The following is a 21305-nucleotide window of genomic DNA, read 5'->3' as shown; positions in this document are numbered from 1 at the left end:
GGAAATTGAAAGGATGCAGTGATTTGAGTTAGGGTGAAATCTTGCAAACATCCTGGAGAGGAGATGAAGTTTGGCCATGACTGGAATGCGCTCCACGATGCGCCTTGCTTATTTTCCAAACTAGAGAAATGGAGAGACTAACATAGCAGTGTTAACACATTACTACCAACTGCAGAATTGCCTGCAGCTCTGAAAAATATACATATACAGAGATGAGAGCTTAATGGTCAGGCTGGTCTACTTGAACATGGCAGGTAGTCATCTTAAATTGGAAACGGCGCCCGTTCTTGATGTCATTTTGTGCTGAGGACACCGTTATCTTCCTCTCTTGTGTTGTTGTGGCTTGAAATACATTTCACCTCTGGAAGGGTATCTTTTTTTCTTAATGAGGCAAACTTGTGTATATATTATATTGCTCCTCCCGCTCGATTCAGACCATGAAAATCGCTACCTATGCAGGTGAATTAACTTTGATTCCAAAGAAGAGTACAATTGACTTAAAGTGAAGCATTTTGTGAAAGATTGAAAGCTGTGCTACACAACACATTAAACATATTATAAACAGCAGAAGGCCATATAACCCCTCAGAAACATAGGGCACATGCATCAATATTGCTTTTTGCGATTCCTTAATTGCGAAAAATAAGGAATCGCAATTAAGGAATTACAATCTGCAATGCATCAAGAAATCGCAAAAAAATAGCGATTTCTTAAAATTCCTTAATTGCGATTCTCTAATTGAGAATCACAATTAAGGAATACCTCCCCATTCATTCCTATGGGCCTGGAGGCCCATAGGAATGAATGGGAAGACATTCTCAATTCGCGATTCTCCATTAAAGAATCGCAAATTGAGAATGCAATTTCAAGTGTGCAGGGGTGTCCAGAGGACACCCTGTTGCACCCCTGAAATCTGCGTATAAGTACATCTTGCACACACACATGCCCCAAGGGCTTGTGTGTGTAAAATGGAACTTTAAAAAATGCACTTTAGTGCATTTTTCAAAGTTTTCGCAAATTACGATGAAGGTCAACTTCATGGTAATTTGCTCCCCTTATTAGCGAAATGGATAATTTTTTAAGTTTGATGCATTGCAGTTAAGGATTCTCAATTTGAGATTCCTTAAATGCATTCGCAATTTAAGAAATCGCAATTTTGCTATTTCTTAAATTGCGAAAAGTACAAAAATGATGATGCATCTCAAAAGTTGAAATTGCATTCGCAAACGGCCGAATTTTGCGATTCACACCATTTGCGAATGCAATTTACAACGATGCATGTGCCCCATAATCCCTGGGAATGTGTAGCCCTACTGAACACATGAGACTCAATTGGCCCTGACAATAATTCAGCCTTTTCTATCGCCTAGGTGAATCATATTCTGCTTAGTTCATGAAGCCAGACATTTCTACATGCCAGATGCTAAATGTAGTTCTCAGAGGACTTGACAGGGCACATGTCATGTAGCACAGGTCCAAGTCTTACAGAAATGTCTACAAAAACGCTTGAGACATTGATGAATGATTTGAAGTAGATAAAGATGATCATCAGACACAAATAAAGATTTCACTGAATTGACCAGCTTTGTAAAAAGAAAGATCATTTCACTTATCTTGCAACAAAAAAGAAAGATATTTTTTGCCACCAGTTCCCCAAGAAGACTGTGTGGCAGGGTTTTTTCGAGCCACGGTCCAAAATACAGAAAATGAAGACTGGTCATACTCTGGCATAAAAATGTGTTTGTGTCCAGCAGGACAATTTGTTCTTAGGAACCTATCTACAAAAACTTCACATATTGCAATAGGGTCTTTATATGCCCCAAATAGGAATAAACTGTAATTTTTCTCTGTCTTGTTCACACCCATTCCATGCATTGACCACAATGAACTTTGCACAGAGGTAATTGGAATGTAACTCCTGACCAATACCAGGCTGTATATGATAAATTCCGCAACGTGGAAAGATGCTTGCTTATAGACCTTTTGGGGCCTATTACGATCTGGGGTGGAGGTCTAGGAAACGGGACCGACCAACCTCCAGTCGGCTGTGGAAAAGTAAATTTTGCCATTTTCTGTGTCCCTACGTGTCATCCATCATATGTTATGTGTGCATGATTAAATATGCATATGTATTCCCCATGTTCGATTCAAGACGCAATTACAGTAGTGTCCACCTCTAGTATGTCAGTTCCAGTTCTCGTGAATACTACGAATATCAGGCCTATGTAAAACTACGTTGCCACGCTTCTCAGTGTGCACGTTATTCTATTGAAAAGTCCCCGTTTCTAGGCCTCAAAAGGGCCCGGACACCAGATCCGGCTTCTGTCTCCTGAACCCTCGCTGAGGAGCGATAAAGCCCCCACCTGTATCCTCGACCCTTCACTTACTTCCTGCCTCGCAGTGCCCGGCTCACCCTGGCTCTGCCTCTGAGTCTGCCAAGAATATGTTATGATTCCAGTTATCAGTTCAGTCCTCCTTCTCTGCATTCCTAAAGCTACTGAATCGCATCGATAGTTTCCGTCATTGTCTAGCCTTCACGTCTCCACGTTAGAGAAATACTGCATTTAATGGTCATTTAATATTCTTCATCACGCACTACATGTAGAATAATGCATGGTCCAGTCTTAGAATCAAGTTAGCCTTTCCCCTCCTGACTTCTAGTTTATATCAACATGTTCTCTAAACATCAGATACTAGATACTGCTTAGGTACATGTCGCCCTGACTCTCCAGACTTCAGTCTCTGCTCCTAGCACAGAGTTCATAGCCCCCAGCTTCTCCTAGTGACACGTCATTGCCAGTTTGCGCGCACCATCAGGTTAGAGGTCCCGGCTCCTCAGGTAGCCCCCTCCATGGTTTCCGCCCCATTCATGACATAATCTGTTACGTTTGCATCACATGTCTATGTATACGCCCTGTTACACCTCTTTTCACCCTTATCTTTCACGACTGCTATGCGTCACGCCTATTGCTCCACCCACTGCTACGCCTATTGCAATGTAATGCTATGTGTTTGCGTTATGTATATATGCTCATGTATTGTTATTAAAAGTTGGACGCCGTCATTCCCGATCCTGTCCCCGGCAGCTGCCATCCTATTCCCGTGCAGGTCATCCTGTTCCTGTCCTTATGCTGTATTAAACCTGCAAAACTCCTACTACCTCGAATCTTGACTCTTATTTATTGAGCTATCTGTTATTCATTTATTCATTCAAAAATAGGGTATTATTTATTTATTTACCACATAATGGCGCCCGAATAGGCACTTGCCCTTTCCCCACGCGTCGGTGAAGCCACGCCGACCCCCTGACCCTCTGCAGTCGTGACGGAACTCTTCTGCGCACCGGCAGATATTTCTGCTTCAAGTATCCCTCAGGCCCACGGAGGAGACGGAGGAGGCGGTCCAGCATCCAAACGAGACGGTGGAGGAACGCGGCGAGTCCCGACCAGAGCCCAAGCCGAGAGTCCAAGGTCCGAGGTATCCGGAGGTCCACCCGTAACTGAAGTCCGAAGTTCGTCGTCCGTCGTCGAAGCGGTCCAGTCCAGTCTGAGGCCTTCCGTTCTTGCTGCCCGGTGAGTACCATTACTGGGGTAGTATCTAGACAGGGTCAATTTAATTGACTCTGGTCCGTGGGTTGGTGGTACACAGACCCACAAACGAAGTGTCCACTTCGGTGGATGCGGGTCCTGACATGTCTCTTTATGAGACCGGTAAGTTTCGTACTGTTTCAGCAGTGCACCTAGTTTCTGTTCCAGTCAGTTCTGTTCTCGAGGAAATTCATGTATTCTGTGTTCCGTATTCCAGGTAGTATTCTGTTCGAACTATTATTTTTAAATGTTCTTCATGTATTTTAATGTCGTGGTATGAATGGGGAATAAGTATCGTGTTTATTGTGTATTGTATTGTGTCTAGATTACAGTCCAGTCATGCCCTTGTTTTCTAAGTTACGCCAGTTAAAAACTAGAAAGGGTCTGCTGGAAGCAGCAGTTCCTGTCCCGCCTAGGGACAGTCCAGGTCATTTTATGTATCAGAAGCATGGCATAAGCGCCATACTGTATCTAGATTTATGGGTAGAGTATACCAAACAGTTAGAAGAAAAGTATAGATGGCCCGTATCGGGTACATGGGATGCCGAGTGCATCATGCGAGTAGAAGAGGCATTATGGAAAAAGAAAGCCAGACAGTCACAGAAAGATGCCATCGAGTTATGGCGCAAAGAAGCTCATAAAAGAACCGAAAAAGAAATCAGAAAGTCAGAATTAAGTAGAGAATCCTTGGAACGAGCACAAGAAAAAGAATTAATCGAGATAGGTGAACGAGTTAGAACTGAACAATCAGACAGACAGAGGAATGCCCTCATTAAGGGTATGTATCCTCTTCTTGCCGAGGGCTTGCCAAAAGCGACCCCAGAGGCATCCAGTAATTTCCCGCCACCATTAGTTCCGACCAAGTTACGTCACAAACAGACCGCAGCTGATATTTTTATTTCGTCCTATTTGGACGACACAGTCCCAGAATATGCAAATCCTGTTCGCGCTCCGCCAGTCCCTGTAAATCAGGCACTTCCCGCTCCTCCAGACACCGGAGTACCTGTTACGGTACCCCCGGTCCAGCCCGCCATACAGGTCCAGCCCGCATTTCAACTTCCTGCCGTGCAAAGACGAAAAGCATCAGTTGATGATTCTAGTTTAGGGGCCGCAGGAGGAGGTCCTCCTCGAACCCCGCCGCCACATAAGCGTTTAACGACAGCCGAATTACATATGCAGGCGTCACAACGTACGCCCAGACATCAGTCTGTTGCAGAAATAAGAAAATCCCTTGCCGAATGCTGCTATGACCCAGTCCCAGGCGAGGATGATATGGTTTTATATTCATTACGCGTAAGAAATGTGGCCGAGTATCTAGTCACCCTACCGAATATGAAAGAAGATCTAGACAGAATATATCGTTTCATCCGTACAGGGGAAGATCCAGAAAGTATTAGTGATGCCATGTCTCAAAGGAAAGCTGAGACCCAGCTCATGATATTAAAGTTTCTGATCAATTGTCTAATAAGAGAACAAGATTACCCGTCCAAAGATCAAGCCGAAATGAGAACCCTGACAAAGTGGAGTAATAGTATAGCCGAGGGTAAGCACAAGACTATCAGTGCTATGGACAGTATGTACAAGAAAATTCGTAAAGAAATAATAAGGTTACACGATCAACGTAAAGCAGCACAAGTAAGCGAGAAAGAAAGTAACTCTGATACTGAAGAGGTAGAGGACGAGAATCCCGACAGAATAGCGTATGTAGGAAAATCTAGATTTCCAGATCGCCATTTACGCCTAGAACACAAGTCTATTTTTCATCATCCAGCACCAGAACAAGGTTCTCTAGAACAAGTGTTTCAAGCTACCGATCACATTCTGAAATCACGAATCGGTTACAGTGATTTGAGTACCATGCATGAACAAGAACTAGTCCGATCAGCAGTCCGATGGATTACTGATTCTACCACTTTTCCAGACGAAATAGTGGCACAAATGTTTCTGAAAATGCCCCCAGCCGAGCAACGACTGGCGGGTATGTATATGATTCAGCACCTCATTACATTGTATGAGGGTCAGCACTCTGATCCAGGCCCGTTACATGATATCCTGAACGAGTTACTCCAGTATAGATGGAAAGGTTTGGGTACCGATTTAATTAGTGTCATTCTAGAACAGCGTCACAAATATAGAACGTTTTTGAACCCGCATTTTGTTCATGTCTCACCCCCAGAAAGTAAACCATTTTACATGGAGAGACAGAATCCGTTACGAGAAGTCCACCCAGTTAGAGGAACGGGTGGCGAACTAGAACGAGTGTTTGTTTACACTCCGATTACAAAGATGGAACTCCTAGAGATGAAGAAATTAATCCCCTGTCATGATAAAGATCCAGCAGGGTTCCATCGAGAATTAAAAGACATGCTCCGTATGGGAGAATACACGTATCCAGATATAATTAAAATGTTAAAAGTTCTGCTGCCCGCAGGGGTGTATGAAAAGCTCAAGGAAAAAGAATGGGAGGTGGGAGAGAAAAAGATCGATTGGGCAGTTCTAGAAGCTGAAGATAAGGCACGAGTACCAGGTACCGGTCTTGGAGCGAAATGTAAAGAATTACCAGAATTATTAATACAAGTTTTACCTAGATTATTGACAACTAGAAAAGAAGACTGGGATGCAATCTCAGCCTGTAAACAGAAACAAGACGAAGATATTAGTGATTTTTATTCCAGATTTGAGAAATGTTTTAGCATCAACAGTGGCCTCAAGACAAGTAGTGAGTCATACCCTCACCTTTTTGTTACTAAATTAGTCGAGAATTCAAGCCCACAAATTAAAAATCGAGTTTTGAAAGTCGAAAGTACCTGGCAAGCTAATACCCCGTCCCAGATGTTGCAGATGCTCCAATACCACCAGAATAGAATCAGGGAAGAACAAGAACACGAGAGAAAACGTATGAAAGACACGAAAATGAAAGTACTAGTTGCACAATCTGTTCCTCAAGACAGTCAGAAGAGGGGTCCAAATCAAGCCAGTCATCCTGCAGCTCCCGTTAAAGGGAACTGCAATTATTGTAAACAGCCAGGTCATTTTATAAATGAGTGTGCAGTTCTGAAACATAATATAGCTACCGGTAAGACTAAAGAAAGACCACGTCCGCCTAGACAAGAACAAGTTTCACAGATTCCTCAGCCACAGAATGCGCCACAGACAGTTACAGCTCCGCAGCCTATCGCTGCAACACAGCACGTCACACAGCAGATGTACCAGTATGCACAGTCTGAGTATCCAGAGTACCAACAGTATTCATGAAACAGCCTAGAGAGGGAGGTAGGCTTGCCCCTCATCGAGATACCTGTAGATCAAGAAGGTCCCTATGTTCACAGTCAAGTATTAGGGAAAGACAGAAAGTTTTTGATTGATACAGGGGCAAGTAGGACCACAATTAGTCACGCCGAAGTTCCAGGGGCTCCGCTCTCAGGCTCAAGAAATGTTTCCCTTGGATTTTCAGGAAAACCTATCGTAAATGAAATTTCAAAGCCAGTTACTCTAGAAGTAGGTCCATTGTCCCGTACCACTGATCTGTTACTTACTAAGTCATGTCCAGAAAACCTATTAGGCATTAAAACACTGAAAGAGTTAGGTGCAGTTATATGCTGTTCCCCAGAGGGAATACGATTGTTTCTACGTGACTTTAAGGGTCACTATGTATTACGAGATTTTGATCCCAGATTGTCTAATGTTCCGCAGCATTTATGGGCGCAAGGTCCAACTGATGTAGGTTACATGCAAATCACACCCCATCGTGTGACTCTCAAGCCAGGTGTAGTGTTACCACGAATCAGACAGTACAGATTGCCACCTGAGGCTGTAGCAGCCTTATCCAAAATTATTGACGAGCTCATGGCTCAAGGAGTAGTTGTAGAAACTGACTCCAATGTATGCAATTCTCCGATCATTCCAGTCATGAAACGTACTGATCCAAATGCACCCCCAGTATATCGATTAGTGATTGACCTACGAGAACTTAATAAATGTATTATTCCTCAGTATCCAGTTGTCCCAGATATCTCTTCCCTGTTGACAGCCATTGATTCCGAAGCCTCATTTTTCACTGTCATAGACCTCAAGAACGCGTTTTTCAGTGTCCCCATTCATCCAGACAGCCAGTTTCTTTTCGGATTCTGTTTACATGGAAGGAGCTATATGTTCACACGAGCTCCTCAAGGTTTCACAGAAAGTCCTAGTATTTACAGTCAAGCACTCAAGAGACAACTAGACAACATTCACATGCCAACTGACACTGCCCTGCTCCAGTATGTCGATGATCTACTGGTCACAGCCCGTTCTGAACGTGCTTGCGAGCGAGCATCCCTTACAGTCTTGTATTTCCTAGCCGAGATGGGGCACAAGGTGTCCCCTTCTAAGCTTCAATTCTGTGTCCAGCAAGTGGTCTACTTAGGACACTTACTGTCCAAGAGGGGTAGGCAGTTGACACCAGACCGTATCCAGTTAATAGCGAGTCTTCCTCAGCCCAAGACCCAGAAGGAGGTACGTGCTTTTATCGGCCTCACTTCTTACTGCCGACAATGGATTCCTCAGTATGCATTTCTAGCCAAGCCATTGATACAGTTAACGACACAGGAGGCAGCCGTATCGACTGTCCTCCCTTGGACATCTGAACATACACTCAGTTTCAATGAGTTAAAGAAAGCCCTATGCCAAGCTCCAGTCCTAGCTACACCGGACTACAGTAAGCCTTTTACACTTTTCGTAACTGAACGGGAAGGTACAGCATTATCTGTTCTCACACAAGATCAAGCAGGACAATACAAGCCATGTGCTTATTTTTCGAGCACATTAGATCCTGTAGCCCAGGCTCTGCCTGCGTGCCTCAAGTCAGTTGCAGCCACAGCACTAGCTATCAGACAAAGTGATTCCATAGTATTAGGACATTCCTTGACAGTACAAGTTCCACACTCCGTGGAAGTTCTTTTAAACCGAACACAGACTCAGCACTTGACAATTGCACGTTTAACAGGTTATGAATTGACACTGTTCCAGCCACACATACAAATCAGACGCTGCAACATTTTAAATCCTGCTACATTGTTACCATCAGTTACTTCGAATTCTGCCACACATGACTGTGTGGAAGTAGTTAACATTACGACAAAGCCAAGACAAGATCTGACAGATACTCCGTTACCAGACCCCGACCTGACACTTTATGTGGATGGTTCATGTATGAGAACAAGTACAGGAGAACTAGTCGCCGCGTATGCAGTGACTACTGACACTGAAGTTATTGAAACACACCGTATTGACACCCTGTCCGCTCAAGCAGCAGAGCTAGTTGCTCTGACACAAGCCTGCCTACACGCTAAGAACCGGAAAGTTAATGTTTACACAGATTCACGCTACGCATTCGGAGTCGTACACGACTTTGGAGTGCTCTGGCAGGAGAGAGGTTTCATGACTTCTCATGGAACCAAGATTCAGCATGGTCTCCTTATTCAAGCTCTGTTAGATGCCATACATTTACCGACATCTATCGCTATCATGAAGCGCAAAGCACATACGAAAGTTACTGACATTATTTCTCAAGGTAACGATCTAGCAGATCGCACAGCCAAGCTTACAGCACAGACTCCAGACATTCCAGTTAACATAACACACACTCCAGATCCGACTACATGCATGACAGTTAAGGACCCTACTCAAGATGTCATAGATATCCAGTTACACGCTACTCCCGATGAAATCAAGAAATGGTCCGAACAAGGAGGGGTCCAGACAGATCAAGGATGGTTAACGAAGGGTAGAGCCACATGGTTTCTCCCCGACTCTATGGTTCAAGTCATTATCAATACCGCACATAGTCCAGCACATTTAGGAGAAAAAGCTATGTTAGACAGTATCCAGAACATTTGGTTCAACAAGCATTTACGAGCTGCAGCCAAGCAAAAAGTCCGTACCTGTATGATATGTTGTCAGTTTAATCCAGGTAAAAGTGTCCCGGTGGAACAAGGTGGATTCCAGCCTCCTGACCACCCTTTTGAAGTCCTCCAGATGGATTATATTCAGATGGAGCGATGTCGAGGTTTCAAGTATGTCCTTGTAGTTGTATGCGCTTTGTCCAGGTGGACAGAAGCATATCCAGTTCCAGATTACACAGCCGCGACCACTGCCAAGCAGTTGGTTCGTGAGTTCTTCCCCCGTTATGGACTCCCTAGAGTCGTATATTCTGACAACGGCCAGCCATTCTCATCTGAGTTGATGAAGCATGTTTCCCTTTTGTTAGGGTACCAGTGGAAGTTCCATTGTGTACGCCATCCTGAAGCAGCCGGTCTCGTAGAGAGACATAACCAGACCCTGAAAATCCGCATCGCTAAAGTGTGTAAAGAGAAAGGTGTGGACTGGCTAGTAGCTCTGCCAGTTGCCTTGTTCTATATGCGCATGGTCGCACATTCCAGATCAGGTCTGTCCCCGTATGAGGTCGTTTTTCGGCCGCCCCCCTAACATGTGGGGTACTCCTAGACCCCGAAGTATTACCGATGTTTCAAGTAATATGCTGACAGATTACCTAGCTTCCTTGATGTCTGCCCTCAACTCTTGTCGTTCACAGGTTGCCGCCGCATTTCCAGACAATACCGAGGTGGCACCGCATGAAATCGTTCCAGGATCCATGGTCCTTGTCCGCAATTTTGACCGCTCAAGTCCGCTGGAGCCACGCTGGAAGGAGCCCCGACAGGTCCTCCTCGCCACCCGTACAGCCGTGAAGTTGGAAGGTCGCAAAGGCTGGGTGCACCTTTCGCACGTGAAAAAGTTTTATGGACTGAAACCCGTCTCAAAGAACATTTCCCAGGATTTGACGGATTGCCAAAATATTGTCCTCAAGGACTGTCCCGCAAAAGACATTGCTACAAACCCTCCCCTGTTAGAGAAAACTCCGCAGCAGGAGTATAAGTTGAAACTCCGGTCTAGTAAAATAAGTCAGCCAGTTTGATTGTCTAAGTCCTCCCCTAGGTGAAACGGTTAGACTGTTTCTGACATGTATAAAATAGACCCCCATAGTGAGAGAGTTAGTCAAAACTCTATTCGATGTATCGTTTTTCTATGTTTCATATTATTTCTCAGCATTATGATTTCCTGCACCAGTTATGCATTTTTCTTGTATTTCCCAGTTCTTCATGTAAATAAGTCTGCTAATGCTACAGTAGAGCATATGTTTAGTGATCTGCCTCCTCATGAACTCTCTTACCGCCTCGCTATGCGAAATAATTCTTTTATCCGCATGTTACATTATTCACACCAGACCAGCAATGCCACTAATTGTTGGGTATGTGGTCGACTCCCCCCTTTCCAGACACCGAAGGGAGTTCTGCCACTCTTTCCTTATCCGTTTTCACATAATGGTTCGTGTGGAGCATGGTCCACGTTAACGTCATCCTCAACAGATATGTCTTTTCTTAACAGCACATGTTTTCCAGACAAGCAAGGTCTCCCCCACAGAACCGGGTTAGATCTAGAAAATGAAGTGTATAATTTAGGTAATTATTCTTCGAATTTCATGGTCCTGAATGTTCAGTCTGATACTACTCCAGACTTACCTGCTATTTCAGTACTACCAGTTAAAGGCGAATTATGTGTCCGAAATAATGGTTCCGTACATGTAGGACATAGTGATTGTACTACTATTGTCAAGTATAGTGACAGTGGGAAATCTGTTTTCAAAGCTTCACGTCATTCTTATTTTATTTGTGGTCAAACTGCATATGTTCGTCTGCCCCTCGATTGGGAGGGAACCTGTTACATTGCCTTCCTACTGCCACCAGTTTTCCTAGCCCCACCTGATTACCATAGAAACACACATCTAGTACACATTAGACATAGAAGGGAGTCCCTAATTGTCGATTATACTGAAACTGCCCTAGAACAGTATACAGATTTCAACAGAGGTTTCTTTTTCTTTATAGGACCTATCCAGAATAGTAAACTAATCCGTAGGTTAACCAGAACCCTTGAAGCTGTAGTCAATGAGACTGCCTCTGCTCTAGGTAACTTAACCGAAGAGCAATCTGCTATGAGATTTGTCGTTTTACAGAATCGTCTCGTCTCGTCAGCTATAACCAGACTCCATAAAATTGCCCATCTGTTACACCAAGATCCAGGCACCTGGACATGGTCCGGTTGGTTCTGGAATATAATTTCCGCCTGGGGGTGGAAAGTCTTGTCCTTTCTAGGTATTGCAGTAGCGATCATATTCAGCTGCTGCCTCTGTATACAATGTGGCCCTGCGATTTGCGGCATTTGTGCTACATCATGTATTCCTAGTCCCAAGCCCCGTTCTAAATCCCGTTCCAGGATAATTCGAGACGAACAAATGATACTGTATGAAATGATAGATGGTATCATGAATATTGATGTTTCCTGATGGAAACGTAGTGACAAGGAGGGAATGTGGAAAAGTAAATTTTGCCATGTTCTGTGTCCCTACGTGTCATCCATCATATGTTATGTGTGCATGATTAAATATGCATATGTATTCCCCATGTTCGATTCAAGACGCAATTACAGTAGTGTCCACCTCTAGTATGTCAGTTCCAGTTCTCGTGAATACTACGAATATCAGGCCTATGTAAAACTACGTTGCCACGCTTCTCAGTGTGCACGTTATTCTATTGAAAAGTCCCCGTTTCTAGGCCTCAAAAGGGCCCGGACACCAGATCCGGCTTCTGTCTCCTGAACCCTCGCTGAGGAGCGATAAAGCCCCCACCTGTATCCTCGACCCTTCACTTACTTCCTGCCTCGCAGTGCCCGGCTCACCCTGGCTCTGCCTCTGAGTCTGCCAAGAATATGTTATGATTCCAGTTATCAGTTCAGTCCTCCTTCTCTGCATTCCTAAAGCTACTGAATCGCATCGATAGTTTCCGTCATTGTCTAGCCTTCACGTCTCCACGTTAGAGAAATACTGCATTTAATGGTCATTTAATATTCTTCATCACGCACTACATGTAGAATAATGCATGGTCCAGTCTTAGAATCAAGTTAGCCTTTCCCCTCCTGACTTCTAGTTTATATCAACATGTTCTCTAAACATCAGATACTAGATACTGCTTAGGTACATGTCGCCCTGACTCTCCAGACTTCAGTCTCTGCTCCTAGCACAGAGTTCATAGCCCCCAGCTTCTCCTAGTGACACGTCATTGCCAGTTTGCGCGCACCATCAGGTTAGAGGTCCCGGCTCCTCAGGTAGCCCCCTCCATGGTTTCCGCCCCATTCATGACATAATCTGTTACGTTTGCATCACATGTCTATGTATACGCCCTGTTACACCTCTTTTCACCCTTATCTTTCACGACTGCTATGCGTCACGCCTATTGCTCCACCCACTGCTACGCCTATTGCAATGTAATGCTATGTGTTTGCGTTATGTATATATGCTCATGTATTGTTATTAAAAGTTGGACGCCGTCATTCCCGATCCTGTCCCCGGCAGCTGCCATCCTATTCCCGTGCAGGTCATCCTGTTCCTGTCCTTATGCTGTATTAAACCTGCAAAACTCCTACTACCTCGAATCTTGACTCTTATTTATTGAGCTATCTGTTATTCATTTATTCATTCAAAAATAGGGTATTATTTATTTATTTACCACACGGCGATCCTAACCGCCTCATTATGATGGGACCAAAAACTGGGGAATATGTACAACAGAAGTGGCAGAGTGAGGCATCAGCCGTCATGGCTTAATGCCTCACTCCACAACTTCAGAAAAGCAAAGCTGCACCATATTTACAATATGGTGCCACCTTGTCTTTCCCCCGGAGCTGGCACTACACTTAGCAGTGTAGCACCAACACAGGCACCCTTGCCCCATAGAGCAAGGGTGTCTGCGTGCAGGGGAAAGATTGGTTATGTACAGGAAGGCCCCACTTCCTGTACATAAACAATTTTGAAATGCCATTTTGTCATTTCTATGTGTGCTGCTTAACGCACCACACATGGAAGTCACCATTTTTTTTTCTAAGATTGTTTGAGTGCAGGAAGGGGGACTTTCCTGAACATAAACAATAAAGGGCTTTTTGCTTTTTCCATGTGAGCTGCACAAGGCAGCACACATAGAAAAAGCAATGATGAGGAGAAATACATAACTTCTCCTCGTTTCGCCAACTTAAGACCAGGTTTTCTCTGGTCTGAATTTTGGCTCTGCCCCTATTTACGCTGCCCTTGTAAATAGGGGGCAGCATAAAACTCAATGGGTGTTGCAATGGAACGGCCACCGCAACATCCATTGCCCTCCCCTTTCATAGCGTGAAAGAGGGCCTTATTTACAAGGCAAAGTTAAGCAATGTTAAGTGGCTTAAAGCTGCCTTGTAAATAAGGCTAAGCCCCTATCGCCACAGAAAAGTCACAAAAAGTGACATTCCCCTGGTGATACGAGCTTGTACAGTTACCCCACTGTTTGGTCCTCTATAGAAGCTTGTGTTATGGCCGAAAACTGGCTGTAACAAAAGCTCCCATAGAGGAATGGGAGTATGTGACCGAACAGTGTTTGATCCCATCATAGTGAGGTGGCCGGGATCGCTGACAGGAGGTCAGTCGGTCCCATTTCTGAGATCGTGTTGGGCAGAAGTAAGTCCGCCCAAGATCATAATAGGCCCCAACATGACAGACCGTGCCCTCATAAACACATGGCTTTTGATACATTCGACTGAGTGGCAATGCACCTACTCGTCATTCATCCACAGGAAAGAATCCCACATTAATTACTGAAGTTCAATACTCCCCAAACTATTTCCCTGGCCTATTATTAATCATGGTATATCCAATCATTCACTGATTCAAATGGACCTTGATCTTCAGCTATATACTCCACATCATACAGATGTATACTGTCTACCTGGAAATATGAGGGACCCCGTAACAAAAAAAGAACCTCCAAGGTTACTTGAAAAACCACATCAACCTAAACTCAAACGCATTCTCATCACTGACATCTCTTCGGGCAGTTGGTGATGCATGAATAAGGGGTCCACCAATGAAAGATTTCCCAGCAGTGAAATTAACTACCACACAACAACATGCCCTGAAAATATAAACCAAGTGTTTTTTAGCAGAATACCAACAGAAACATTCCTTTGATGACTAAGAGCAACAACAAAACATGAAATTAGTTTTGCATTTAGTCAGTATGCTAAATGGGCACGGAAAGGGTAAAAATCAGGCCGTCTGCTAGCCTTACCACTGAACCAGCCCACTGAGAGTTTTAAACTTTCTTTTCTATTGCTTACACTTCAGACCCTAGTGAATCATTGTACCAGAAACAGGAATTCTTAGCCGACCTTCATCTTCCAAAATAAAATACATTAATGAGGGATACATTTAAAGACAACATTAAGGAGAATGAAATGTCTGAAGCCAGTAAATTAATGTAAATTAATAACAAAGACCCAGGAGATGATGGGCTACCAATTTAATTCTATTAAATAAACGCTCTGCTTGAACTCTCTCTACTCCACAAAGTCTTCATAGAAGCAGAGACAGATAATGCTGCAAAGGTTCTGGTGAAAGTTCTAAACAACACATTGAGGAAATATGCACTGCAGCTTATTCACAAGAATCAAGTTGTTTTCCTTCCCAGAAGATATTCAAGAACTCATCTATGGGTTCTTATGCATGTAATATGACAAGAAAGATAACAATAGAGTGAAACCTTGTCCGTTTCTTTCCATTCCAATAAGGTTTTTGATTGAGTTCAATGGCAATGCATGTTCACCATCTTCCAAAGAACCATAAAAGAACCCAAATATATTCAAAAATTTGTCTGGCTTTGAGAAAGTCACCCCAAATGTTTTTGGGCCAATGCTTCTGGAATTTGAACTTTGCACACTGCGGCACTGCTGTCCAGACTCCTGTGTATGTGCTCTGATCCATTGTAAAATTGCCTAACTCCTAATTGGCCTATTTAACTTCACAGTAAGACCCGAATATATGTACACCAATGGTATGGGAAGTTAAAAGTTTCATGTGGACTGTAGCCTGTGTCATGCCACCCACTAGGATGACAAGGAAAACATGTGTCCCTGCATTCCTGTATAGCCTAACTTCTGAAGCTCTGAAACCTGTGGAAAAACCTGTCAAAACAGTCTTTTTTTCCACAAGAAGAGACCCTTATCTTAAATATGAAATACGTCACTCCTAAGTATTCTATGTAACCCACACAGTAGGGTATCTATATTTAAAAGTGTTGCATGCAAGACTTCAGTGTTAGCATGTACCAACGGTGACTATCCTCCAAAAGCTATTTTCACTATAAAAGAGCAGTAGCTGTCCTATGTGGAAATCCAGAGTTTATCATAAAATCCTAACTCTGCAATCTGTGGTTTGGGAAAGATACTAGAATAACTCAAACACTATTCTTAATGTTTATCACAAATTCATTTCAGTTGTGAAGGGGGATTTTTGATAAATATTAGGAAATGTGACTTTTAAAAAGTTATACTTTGTCTGAATACTTTGTCTGAATGTACCTCCAGTAGGTTCAGTTCACGGTGGAGACAACCATGAAGAGCAGTGAGAGTGGTGTTGCAGACGGTCGTCGCTGTAGTGTGAAGAGCAGGCCTGGTGTCCTGGACAGTCTTCACTGTAGTCAGAAGATCCGGTCAGGCATTGCAGACAATTACTGCTGGAGCTCACATAACTACCACTGCGGGTTGTGATTGCTGTAGCTTGAGGTGCAGATCTTGTGTTGCCAGTTGTTGCTGATGGTTGCTGCAGCACAAAGGGTTTTGTTTAATGGAGCATCACATTGACGGTCGTCATGGACAGCAGAGTCTGAGCTCGAACCACCCTTTTTGCGGTTGAAAAGAGACCATAACTTCACAGGAGCCCTACTGATGCAAGCAAAGATTCCAGGACTTGGAGCAGCACCCCTTGACAATAAGGAACTCACTCCAACAGACCCAGCTGGACTCAGGCAGGTCCACTTGCAGGTCCAATGCAAAAGGTCTGCCGAGCAATTGAAAGGAGGCCTCTGGAGCTTGTTGTGTCCCTATAGTTTGGCAAATTGGCCATTGTAGTCACTCAGGTTAGCCTGGGAGAGAGAGAGTAGGTACTGTCTTCCTTCTCCGACAGCAAGGCATTCCTCATGCTGATGCAGCCCTCTGGTAGCAGAAGGGCAGTACTCTGTGGGTAGCGGTGCATGCTGTACTTCTTCTGTATTGTCCACAGGTTCAGGAGTGTACTGAAGAGTGTTTCTGGAAGTCCAGTATTTATACATGGTGCCAACCTTTCAAGTGGGGGTATTCCCTATACTACCCCTACATCTGCTTCTGGTATTAATTCCTTTCCACTGTCAAGGTTTGAGACGTCTGGGAGGGGCAAAAGACTAGTGTCATGTTAATTTGTGAATTCTGGCAGCAAGCGCTTTGAAGTGTAAGTGCTGCAAGGCACAGCTCTGCCCTCAGCCATCATGGCAGGTTGGCCCATCCTGCCCACACCTAGTCATCTTTTATGTTACTGTCTGTAAGGAAAAGACCAACCCCACCAGCAGAGCCATTCACAGTCATGTGGCCTAGGACACTGGGAGAAGGCATAAACGGTTACGACAAGAAAATGTCAACTTTCGAAAAGTGGGACTTTTCACAACTGTGACTCAAAATCTGACTTTACCATCAAGGATGATTTTAAATTACAATTCATTTGATTGTAAACAGCATATTTCTATCTGCTCCCATTCCAAAACTATCAGTTATTAAATGTAATAAGGTAACCCAATGTTAGTCTGCGTAAGAGATGGACATTATAGCAGTGAAAAATAACTTTATGAGCTATTTACTGCTAGGACATGTAAAACTTAAACCCACATGTCCTTCTTTTTCAATACAACATACCCTGCCCTGTGGGCTTTTATGGCCCACTCCAGGGCTGATTTTAAAATTTTAAAAAGGACTTTTAAAAAGGACGGTTTATGACTCACAAAGGAGTTAATTTCCCAGGTTGAAATGGTAGTTTATTACTTCAGTACAGACTACAGTGGCAATGAGTGCTTCAGGCCTGCTAGTAGCATGTACTTTACAGGCCATGGATACATATAGTACCCCTTTACTATGGACTACAAGCAGTAGTCGAAGTGCATTCAAAAAGGTAAGGGAACCATGATGCTGTGATGCAATGGGGATGGGGTAAGTGAGGAGTGTGGTCAAAGGCATGGATAAAATACAAAATATTCTGTAACTTTTTGTCGGTCTTTCACCTTCAAGTAACCACATATAAAATATTATACAGCAAGTTATGTTAATCAGTGCGAGATGCACTATTGAACATTATAAAACCTGCACTGCATCAGAGAGTTACAGAGTCGAATCCTGGTTGGTGCAGTGGAGTATAGTGACTTGTATATATTTAGTGCTACGAGGTCCCAGTCTATGAGAGAAAGCACTGTAAACATGCAAGTCACTATTTTATACTTGCATTACCCACACAGCATAAGGTGTGATACTACACAATGAGCAAACAATTTTAAGATAAAAAAGTGCTTCAAAAATATAGATTTTAGTAAAACCCAGACTGTGCATAGTGCAATTCTTTATATAACTGCCTTTTAAGAGCACCCACTTCACAGCTTAGCTGGTAGCTTCCTTACAAAAAGAATATATCTGTTATCAGGAAGCTTCAAGTGGTTCTCTCATTTATAGCCAATACCGGCTTCCAAGTAGCCTTTGCATTAACAGGCTAACCAGTTGTGCACATTTACATTTCTTTCAGGCAACAGGCACCCTGGCAAGCAGGCTTGTTTAGCTGTCTGCCCCTCCCTCGGTTTCACAACACAAGAGACTCCCTACCTTACACTTCAGCTGAAGCATTTGATCTCTCTGAATTAACCTTCCCGGTATGGTAATCTTTTCACAAAAGTATGGGAATTGTTTTCCTAAAATCAAAAAATTGCTTGCACATCGTACACCTCAGATCCCAACCAATTCAAGCACTAATTACTAGTAAATTAAATGTGCTATTAGGTGTAGTCCATTTTTGACATGTTTTAGGGATAGATCACAAGCACTTTAGCACTATTTAGCAAAGTACATAGAGTCGTAAAGTAAAAAATATGAATTCAGCAAAAAGGAGTGGTTATGGCAAAATATTTGGGTGAATACTATGCCAAGCATGTCATGTAACGCATTTTGTTACTGCTAGATTCTTTACTAATTTTCCTAAGTTATTCCTGTCTGTCTGTGTCATAGCCACAAGTAGATGAACCCAGCTTTGAATGATTGAAACTGTGTTTTACCCTAACATGTTGGTGGCCTTATTCCATATGGTGTGCTCAAATCCACCCCATTTGATAACAATCTTTCTTACACTGGCTATATCAAAACACAACAGTAGCCCTTAATGGTTTTGTAGGGGTCTTGGTAACCCCCAGTGGTAACTTCTCTACTGTTGATAGAATATTGATACTGCTTGATACTGGCTGCCTCCACCACAAATAATTTTGGCTTTGCCAGTGCTTGTTGAATGGCATCACAAACATGCACAGTGGACTTTCTGGAATTAAAAAAAATGGAAATGCTTTTATACAATGGTCTTGATGTATGTACACACATGCGTGGCATCCATCTAGGGGAAAAGAAGCATTTGCAAATGTGATGTGGTAGAGTCCAGCATGAAAGGTAAGACCTATTGCCTTTGCCAATGCCTAATAAATTAGGTTTAGGCACAAGAATGTAAAGTGGTAGTCCCAGAAATAAATACATTTTGTGCAAATAGCAACTGTCAAAATTGTAACCCTGTGTGAGGAGAACGATGACTTACCTGACGTAGTCTCCTTGATCGGCTGCCAACATGAGTGACATGCATCTTGTTTCCTCGCAGGATCACAAATGCGGTCTTTTGAACTGCTTTACTTGTAAAAGGGATGAGCAGAATCTAACCACAGCCTGAACAAAAGAAATCCTAATATCATCCTGGCTCTTGACCCAGAAGACGTGGTCATAGAAGTTAAATAGTAAGCGTCAGGGCCGTTGCGAGATGAGGAGACAGGAGGACGTGAAGTCTGGTGGCTTGAGAGCTTGTATAATGAAGAGACATCAAAGAACGAATGGAGTCTTCCCGAACCGCTGGAACCGAGGTGAGTGGCACCTTACGAGGCTACAGAGAGACCCAATGATGGAGGTCTCCATCTAAGTGCCCAAAGTGCCAGACATGTTCCAGGAGGGAAATGACTAGACCAGGTGCATGAATAAGTCTAGCACAATATTTAAGAGTATTAATGATACAAAGTTAACAAATTATATATTTCTTTTTTGCCCTTTTATTTTACCCAACCTATCACTGAGTGTCAGGGGAGTTTAGGTTAGCTGTTAAATCAAGTTTAACCGGAGCTTTAGCTTATTCCTTTTTGGGGCAGTATTAGCATGCAAAGCCACAAAACACTATGCACAGTCATTCCTGGGGAAATTGGTGATGGACACTTTTACATCAAAAGAGGCTAGTGGCTTACCAGCACTTTTGTTTTGTTTCTTCTGAGGTCCTTGGCAGTGAACCTCCGATTCCTGCATCCAAAGCCTAAAAGCAGAAGATAAAGAGACTATATAAGCTTGCATATTTTGTCAACTTGAATATTATATTCACAAATTAATTCAATAATATAACCAATATTTAGTTGTGATCCTTTAGACAGAGACTGAAAAGTGGTGGAGATAGGGGGCATAGGCTCAACTGGCCAAGATAGAAAATGTCATCCAACAGTTGCAAGAAGTACAGAGTAAATTAGAATGGTCTCTCAAGAGGCACATGAGCCAAATTGAAATTGACCGCACCATCTTTACGAATGCCAGTAGAGCCCTAGGGGAAATCCTAACTAAATTGACGGAAGGACAAATGCAGCTGGCTACTGGAGTCACTCAAGGCAGTCACCGATCTACCCTATGAACCACAATCCTCTTACAAAGATTTGTATCTGGTTCGGATACTGTATCCTCTTTTCCCAATTTTGAATGTGCCACAAGGGCCAGTGTAATGGCAGCTAAACTATGACACTTATCTTGCCCCTTTACTAACAGGAAAAGTGTAGGTGGCCTATCAGGTAGCCATCAAGGATGGTACATCGAGTTATGTAATGAAATTAAATTATTTTGGACCACTTAGGGGAGGATGACAAAACTCACAGTCTCAAATTTCGTAGAGAAAGGAAAGCACCGGACCCACACCCTAAATGTTTGTTCTACAAAATGAAAGATGCTGCAGATAGGTGACAAAAACTTCAGGAATCCAGCAAAGAGGAAATATATCCTGAACAATATCTGGAAGCTTCACCATTCAATTCACTAAAGTGGGTAATACAACATGCTGGTCTAACCCTCAAACAGTTGGTCAAGATGGCCACCACATTTTCCTATGTTGATGCGTGGAGTGGCCCTTCTAAGATTGAGAACCCAGTGAGATGACATCACCTTCAAGTTATAGAGGAGAGAAGAAACCACATACAACCTAAGAGACCTCCAAGAATAGGATCGACAACCAGACTGTGTGGTTACACCAGGCCCACAATGCTACTAGTGTGAGGACTGGGGCCATAGCACCCATTTAACATAGAATGGAAAAGAATGGAGAGGAACCAATGGATATCTGCTATGCCCCCTTTCTATTTTATATACACAAAAAAGGGAACTGTTTACTATATACGTTTATGTGTTAATGACCACTGGATAAAGGCTCTATTAGATTCAGGTTGTAAACATTCAGATATCCGAGCTAATCTATTCCACCTT

At 43.2% G+C, this 21305-nt stretch overlaps 1 long non-coding RNA gene across 1 annotated transcript in view; it reads right to left on the bottom strand.

Moving 5' to 3' along the window:
• LOC144821742 (uncharacterized) overlaps positions 1-21305 on the bottom strand; it is a 194069-nt gene that overhangs the window by 128454 nt on the left and 44310 nt on the right. Inside the window, exon 3 of the long non-coding RNA XR_013608416.1 lies at positions 20036-20100. This is a non-coding gene — a long non-coding RNA (uncharacterized LOC144821742). The remainder of the gene's footprint in view (positions 1-20035; positions 20101-21305) is intronic.

This window comes from Lissotriton helveticus, chromosome 2_2, assembly GCF_964261635.1.
Source record: "Lissotriton helveticus chromosome 2_2, aLisHel1.1, whole genome shotgun sequence".
Lineage (NCBI taxonomy): Eukaryota > Metazoa > Chordata > Amphibia > Caudata > Salamandridae > Lissotriton > Lissotriton helveticus.
This window is presented reverse-complemented; position numbering and strand designations above follow the sequence as displayed.